Source organism: Rhinoderma darwinii, chromosome 11, assembly GCF_050947455.1.
Source record: "Rhinoderma darwinii isolate aRhiDar2 chromosome 11, aRhiDar2.hap1, whole genome shotgun sequence".
Classification (NCBI taxonomy): domain Eukaryota; kingdom Metazoa; phylum Chordata; class Amphibia; order Anura; family Rhinodermatidae; genus Rhinoderma; species Rhinoderma darwinii.
Window position 1 is genome coordinate 50,782,233 of NC_134697.1, and position 8,202 is coordinate 50,790,434.

The 8,202-nt window shown below is 40.7% G+C and overlaps 1 long non-coding RNA gene across 1 annotated transcript in view; it reads left to right on the forward strand.

Moving 5' to 3' along the window:
* LOC142663244 (uncharacterized) overlaps positions 1-983 on the forward strand; it is a 39,546-nt gene extending 38,563 nt beyond the window's left edge. The window contains exon 3 of the long non-coding RNA XR_012851067.1: positions 900-983. This is a non-coding gene — a long non-coding RNA (uncharacterized LOC142663244). The remainder of the gene's footprint in view (positions 1-899) is intronic.
* The last annotated feature ends 7,219 nt before the right edge of the window (positions 984-8,202 follow it).

Consider the following 8,202-nt stretch of genomic DNA (forward strand, 5'->3'; position numbering starts at 1 on the left):
ATTTAGTCACCTCCGGTTTAGTCACGTCCGAGTTAGGCACTTCCGTGTTTGGTACTTCCGGTTCTGGGACTAACGTACTTCCGGTCCGGATATAAGAACACAGACTGCTCACCCATACTCCACACTGGCTAGTCTGGCAGACGTCCATATACAATTATTTACTACATTTTCAGGTCATTTCTATTCTATCCTCTACTCTGCCGGTATTCTATGTTATGGTCTTCCATCTTTAGGGCTTGGTAAGCCCCCCCCCCCCCCCTCTGTAACTACACTCTTGTATTTGTATAGCCAAACCTCAAGCCTGGTATAAACTGTCAATGTTATGAGTTTCATTATTGTTTAATCATGCAATCTTTTCAATATGAAGATTTCTCTCTTTATCCCTATACACTGGATGTTCCTACTTTATGGATCTATAATACATAATCATACATTTTATGGATCTCTATCTCTATTTTATAGACATCTATTTACATACCGATATCATGATTATTTCTGATTTAAATACATGTACGGTATATTAAAATTAAATATTTATTTTCTACAGCGACAGTGACAAAAGGCCGTGGATTGGCCGAAACGTCATTATTAAGTCACTTCAACTCATGTATTCATATAAAAACGCTGATTACATATGAAATAATATATGATATACGGCTTTGTGAAAAAATAAATCTATTCAACTTGCAATATGTTTTCTTGTGAGTGCTGGGGTATTCGTGACTATATACATTGGGACTTCATCCCAACCCCTTTGCACCACACCGTCAACATAGGTGTGCATCCCATATATAATTTTTCCTGATAGTTAGGGGGGACCTGTAACAGATTTAGGGCCCAGGAGCTTTAAGTTACTTTTCTGCAACAGGACATATTCTAACTGTTCTCTCATGCTACAGGGTCCAATATCCCATAAAAAACAGGCGGATAAGTCGAGCATTCTCCTGCAACACTGCTAAACTTTCAACCTGTCGAACTGGTATACACATGCTGCAGGCAGCATGTGACCGCTGCAGCCAATCAGAGGGCTCAGCGGTCATGTGTTGCATGTCTGGCATGATGCCAGAAATTTGATACATCACCGCTGAGCTCTCTGATTGACTGCAGCGGTCACATGCTGCCTGCATGTAAACAATCACCTGGAAGGCCAACGAAGCATCAACACTGAATCACCGGGGGAAAGGATAGGTGAGTACTGATGTTTTTTCTAATTCTGAGACATTTGCAGCTATTACTAATAAATATATAAGAAACCGGATAACCTCCTTTAATTTCCCCTGTGGTGGTGCTGCAGTGGAATTGCACACTTACTGCCAGATTGCACCACATACCAATGTGTCCTACTTTACCATTTTTCTTAGCTCAACATACCCTGAAATGGTGTGGTGCGAGATGACCAGCTTTGAAAAAAAACATAATTGCACGATAGTCTGTCCAGATATGTCTATGCATTTATGGGAGGTTACCAAGTGACTGTGATGCGAATGACAGCTTGTCAAGGGTTTTTCAAGCATGTTGCAATATTGTATTGGTTTCATAAATAATTGTAGTCCATAACCAAATTCAAGCAAAGGTAAGTGTGGTCACATATGTGTAAGAGCTCATCACTGGGTGCCCCAGCAGGGGGACACTTTGTTATCTGCTTATTGTCAAGGGACCCTTCTAACAAGTAGGAATTGACCAAAGCAGAAAAACCCTTTAACCCCCTCACAGTTTATTACAAGCTGTGCTTGGGCATCCGGAAAACGACCTTACCGTGCACAGCTCTGAGCAGTGTGGCAGTGGGACAGAATCGGCTTTAAAACAAGATTAGGATCGTGGCTGTAACTGAAAACTAGTCTGACCTAGGGCAGGTTGAAGTGAGAGATGCATATACTTGCAAATCTCACTTCAGTCTGTGCAGAGGAGGAAAGGGAGCAGGCAGCGGGGAACATGCTGACAGTATGCAGGGAGAGGAAGAGGATCTGTGATCCTCCTCCTGTCCCTATATGGCTTCGGAGGACTGCAGGGGGGCAGTAACATTAACTTTTGTTCATGTTATTACCCCTACCCCCTTTTCAATAAGAGAGCACACTTGCATAATTGCTATCTAGGGGGTCTTTTTTTTCAGAAAAGGAGTGAGAAGATGAGCACTTGCTCATCTTATGACTCCTCTGCGCCTAATTAGGCTGTCTGTTGACTACACAACCCGCCTGTTTAAATACTCACGGTCAATGCTAACCATGGCACCAAAGTGATTTTACAGAAAAAAATACACATAATTGGTATCGCCACATCTGTAACGACCCATACTATAAAATGAATGTGTACTATAAAAATAATACCAGAATAGCTGTTTTCTGTTCATCACGCCTCCTGAAATCAGGAAAAACAAGTAATTCTAAAAGTAATATGTACTGTTCCCTAAATTGGTACATGAAAACTATAAATTGTCCTGCAAAAAACAAGTCCTCAAACAGCTACATCGATGGAAAAGAAATGCTATAGGACATAAAAGGCAGCGACACTATTAAAAATAATTTTGTAAAAAAAAAAAGGTGTTTTTTTATTGTGCAAAAGTAGTAAAGCTACATAAAAACTATATAAATTTGATATAGTCATAATCGTAACAACCCGTATAATAAAGTTAATATGTTATTTATACGGCATGGTGAATGCCTTAAAAATAAATCCCAAAACATAATGGTGAAATTGCTGGACTTTTTTTTTTTTCAGTCCCCCCAACAAAAATGTTTTATAAAAATTATACTTAATATGTACCCCAAAATACAGCTACCGTACATTAAATAAAAATTGAAAAATTCGGATTGCTGGAACACAGAAAGGGAAAACATGTTACTGCTTCTTAAAGGCTAAAATGAGTTACTTCACTAAGGGGTTAAAATGTAATTAAGGCACCCGAGTTATCTGCCAACTATATTTACTTGAGACATAAATTTTAATTCTACAATTAAAAAAAAGTTTATATTGTCGGGAAGGTTTTTCACATTTTACTGGTGGTTAAGTAATATGTTGCTAATTGCATTCTGCTATTATACTGTAATAAATATATGGGGTTCTATTTTATAAGCCGATAAAACAGGCAGACTGAAGTGGATGCATACGTATAATGGATTGTAGGATGCAGATCCTGCTGGTGATATTCCATTACTAAGTATAAATTATGTTCTAGAATATGTTTATCTCTACAAACACCCTTTTCAGGCCATTAAATTGGTATCATGTAGTAGGGTCTATTAATTATGCTATCGGTACCTTGCCATATTAAACATCCCTATTATTATGGCACATTGTGCTCTAATTAGGGAGGCATGAAGTGGTCTCTCTCTGTTAATAAAGATTGTGCAACGGAGAACCGCTGCATAGAATATAAATGCTTTTCTATTATAAAATAAGAAGAGATTCCCGCAGTGCTCTATCTAAGTAGGAATGTCATCAGGCTCTATGTTTACATGGCGGCTCATTCCTTAATCTCTCTGATGTAACGGTGATTTTCTATTGTGTGGCTCTGGTTACTGTTTAATGAAAGAGATATTCTCAATGGCTGCTGTAAAAGTGTATGATTATTTAATTTCGGAATATGTTGTATTGTATAAATTAGTCTGCCATTCAAGGGTGAATTCAAAATAACAATTAAGCTAGGGCTACATGGCGACTTTGGCCACAACACAGGTTGCGCGACCAAAGATTGCTGCTTTATTCTGCCTGCATTGTAGGTAATGAAATGTGGCCGCATTGTGACCCGAAAATTGCCGCGAAACGACAGCCGCAAGAAATCGGAACTAGCTGGATTTTTTGCGACTGTCGTGTCACGTTTGCATCAATTGGCCACATTGACTTGATTAAAATGATGAGACTTTTGCACCCTGCCATTATAACATAAGTCTAGGGTGGGCCTAAAGCTTGGGCTTTAAATCTAAACCCTTACCAGAGCAGCATTTCTATGGAGTTTTTGGAAAATCTAATTTGTTTATGTAACAATATTTGGCAACAGGGGCGGGTTAAGTCTAACATGGGCCCTCGGCTGTATGGAAAATTTGTGGAAAATACACCATTGCTAACTCATTAGGATAGTCACGTCCCCTGATATTGACTAGAATTCTAAAACTATCCCTATTACCAAATTTCCATAGAGATAATAGAGATATAAAGTTGAAACTGATTGTACTTTGAAACTGGATTAACCTCCTCCCAGTGTCAGAATGTGCAACCTCATTTGTTAGTGTGTGTGTGTGTGTGTGTGTGTGTGTGTGTGTGTGTGTGTGTAAACCTTTTTTACTACACAAAATACATAGGTTTACTACATAGATATCTTGCCAGATTTAAGCATAAATACACTAACCAAAGCAAGCTTAAGGATGGATATAATAATAGAACCAAGTTTACTGCATAGATAAACAGTAACAGAACTAAGCTTACTGCCTAGGTACTGTAGCAGGACCAAGCTTAGTACCTTCATACAGTAGCAGAACCAAGTTTATTGCATAGATGCTAACTTATAACCAAACTAACTGCATGAATATGGTAACACAGCCAAGCTTACTGCATATGATGAGTGCAAAGTGAAATAAAAATTAGGATCTATGTTGGCGCTGCTGCGTGGTGTAGACAGGATGAAAATCCAGAAGCCAGATAAACGTAAAATGTTTTATTGCTATGCAACACGTTTCAACGCCGAACTGGCGTTTTCATCAGGCCAGTTCGGCGTTGAAACGCGTTGCATAGCAATAAAACATTTTACGTTTATCTGGCTTCTGGATTTTCATCCTGTCTACACCACGCAGCAGCGCCAACATAGATCCTAATTTTTATTTCACTTTGCACTCATCATAACCAAGCGGTTACCTCGGCAACCGGCACCGGATCTGGCAGCAGCTATTTCGTGGATTTCTCCATTTAACTCCTCTAACCTCACGGTGAGCATTTATTATGTTTATTTCTCACCTTCACCTTCTTTGATCCACACCAAGTGGCGCCGTGGCTTCTTGCCCTTTCTCTCCTCTCAAGCTTACTGCATACATATGGTAACAGAACCGAGCTTACTGCATAGACACAGTAGCAGAGCAGACTTATATGCCTTCTGATCCCATACTGCATATGGAAACGCTTATATGCACGCTCATCACATTCATGGACGAACCCGCATGTACTCTTACCACATTCATGGACAAGTGCATTTGCACGCTTACCACACAACCACACATACAACACATAAAAATAAATAGGACATCCATATATATATTACATACGCAAACACAAAAATATATTAATGGCTTCTCCGACCTGACTGCAGTTGAGGGCAGGAGCAGACAATTGCTGATATCAAGGGAGGCATGCAACAGAAGGACGCGGCCCACTGCAGACAAGGGCTTTACAAGAAATTTGTAGCTTTCTTATTTGACCCTATCCTGTATTACTCTGGCAGCTTGTCCCGCTCCACCCAGTGGTCCCAGCCGCCGGGTTTCGTACCTTGTCAAGCCGCCTGTCCCTCCTCTAGGCCGCCGAGGCTCAACTATGTTACTATCTTGCGGCCGCACTGTTCCTAGTGCGCGCAAGCTCCGGCTGCCTCTTAAAGGGCCAACGCGCGAAATTCAATAGTGTCTCACCAATCCCTGTTACCATCCAAGACTATTTAAGGCAACTTCACTATTCACTAGGTTCCTGTGCAATATTGGAAAACCTAGTGTTATCCAGCGAATGTTCACGTATGCACCTGTATCCTTTCTGCTATTCCTATTAGTTAATAATATAAATAATCACGATATACTGCAATACATTAGTATTGCAGTATATCATGCCAGCGATCGCTGGTTCAAGTCCCCCAGGGAGACAGGTAAAAAAAACTGTAAAATAAAGGTTTGTTTTTGACAGAGGCATATTATATGTTCTGACAGAGGCATATTATATGTTCTCTCTGTATCTCTGTTTCACCTGTTGTATACCATACATCATTATACCTATATGGCTATGGTGGCATCTTTTCGATGGTCCCAGAGTTACTATTTTAAGTATGTTTTAAAATTTGTATGTATATTTGTTTGGGTTCTGTTGGATATCCATATTTATAGAGTAATAAAACATTCATTTTTGGACAAACACATGTCTAAGATTAATTTGTCGCACGGTACGTGCATTTGAGACATATATAGGTTTTCCTATTAGTTATCAGCCTGTATGCAGTTGTCCGTTACAAGCCTGTATCCAGTCCGCTATTGCTAATAGTTATCAGCCTGTATCCAGTTTGCTATTGGTATTGGTTGTCAGCCTGTATCCAGTTGTCTGTTGCCAGCCTGCATCCAGTCAGCTGGTGCTTTCTGTGGTCAGCCTGTATCCTGTCTGCAGTTACTATCTGTTATCTGCCAGTGTCCAGCTACATGCTATCTGCTTGTGTCCAACTACCTGCTACCTACCTGTGTCCAGTTATCATGCCTTCTACCTGCCTGTGTCCAGCAACCCATTACCTGCCTGTGTCCAGCTATCCGCTATCCACCTGTGACCAGTGATCCACTGTCAGCTTCCATCCTTCATGGTACTAACTACCAGTGCCTGTGTCTTGTCTGTTTGGCCAGCAGCTACTCTGCTGGGACCACCTCAAGAGGTAGCGACCTGGTTGCCTCCCTGCAGTGGAGATCAGATCCCTGTATGGGGAATAAAGGGGGGAGACCGGGGAGGCTACTTAGATAACGCCCTTAGAGGTGACCCTAGGCCAAACTGGTGGAGTAACCCAGTGGGTCCACAAACCTGCTGCTCATAACATCCTGGCGCTGTATTTTGTGTAAAATCTGTGCTATCGAGACACCAGGACTGCTAGGTTGCACCATTATTAGATGTCACTAGCACAGCGCCTCAATGCTTCACTCTAGGTGGGGGTGGATGGGTGGGTGGGATTGAGTGCCAGCAGAAGCGTAGTTCACTGGAACAACTAGGATGTTGTAGTATTAGATGTCACTAGGACAGCGCCTCATTGGCTGGCTGTGTACCAATTTTGCAACCCAGCGGTCCCAGCACACTGATATCCCAGTATACTTCACTGAAAATATTCTGCCTATCTGGGCACCATGTTGTTTTGTCGCTTGGGGAGAGAGAGGAGACAAATCATAAGGAGAAACTGCCATGTAAACAAAGAAATACTAGCACCATCTTCTACTCAGGTTTTTAATGGTTAATGGGGCCCCAAAGTGAAAGTCCAAATTGTAGCTCTTTTGTAGCTCTTAAAAAAATGTGGAATCCTTGCTCCATTTTATTAAAGCCCTGTACTCCAAATCCTCTGCCAGGGTACTTGCTAACAGTTTGCTTTCCAGACCATTCACTATATCAAATGGGACCAGGCAGGGATGGCCCCTGTCTCCTCATCTTTGTCTTAATAATGGAACACATGGCAGAATGCATAAGATCAGACAGAGGTATAGGGGGTAACACAGTAAATGATGAATCTCATAAAATAGGACTCCTCACTGATGATATAATCCTGACCTTGTCTGACCTGAAGAGATCCCTTCCTGCATCGTATAACATTCTGGATCAGTTTCGCAGAATATCATATTATAAACTAAATATATCACAAATCTTAGGCATTCATGTTTCTCGTACTTAAGCAATCTACTACAAAATTAGTATTTGTCTGGAGGAACACATCAATCAAATATCTGGGTATAAATTTTGCATGTCCTTAAACTCCTCCTGATCACTAGACTGAAAAAATAACTCACTCACTTAAGCCGCTTTAAATAGTCTTGGATGGGACGTATAGATCCTATAAGTTTTTTTTACCCTTCCCATAAGCATCCCCAGATTAATTATTTCTGAAATGTCAAATGTCTGAATTTGTTTGGCAAGGCCTTCGCCCAGAAGTAGACATGCATGAAACAGTAAAAAACTTGACGTATATTAGGTTCAAGTTATGCTAACCTTGTATAGTTATGCTGGGAGCATAACATCCATTATCTTGTGATCAAGTATTTCTCTGGGGCATTAGTATTTTGGTCTGGGTGCAGCCTGAGATCCGATTCGAGAGCTGTATCAGTCTTGATGTTTCAGCAAGAGAAGTACAAAGGAAAAAGGCGGATATCTCTCTGGCGCAGCCGGTGTTGGAATTATTCGTTCAGCCCAGTCGTGTAGATAAGGTGACTATAAAAGATTTTTATTAAGTACAAAATACAACATCAAAGTGTTTAGAAACCGTACTGGTTTCTTCCTCAGGTA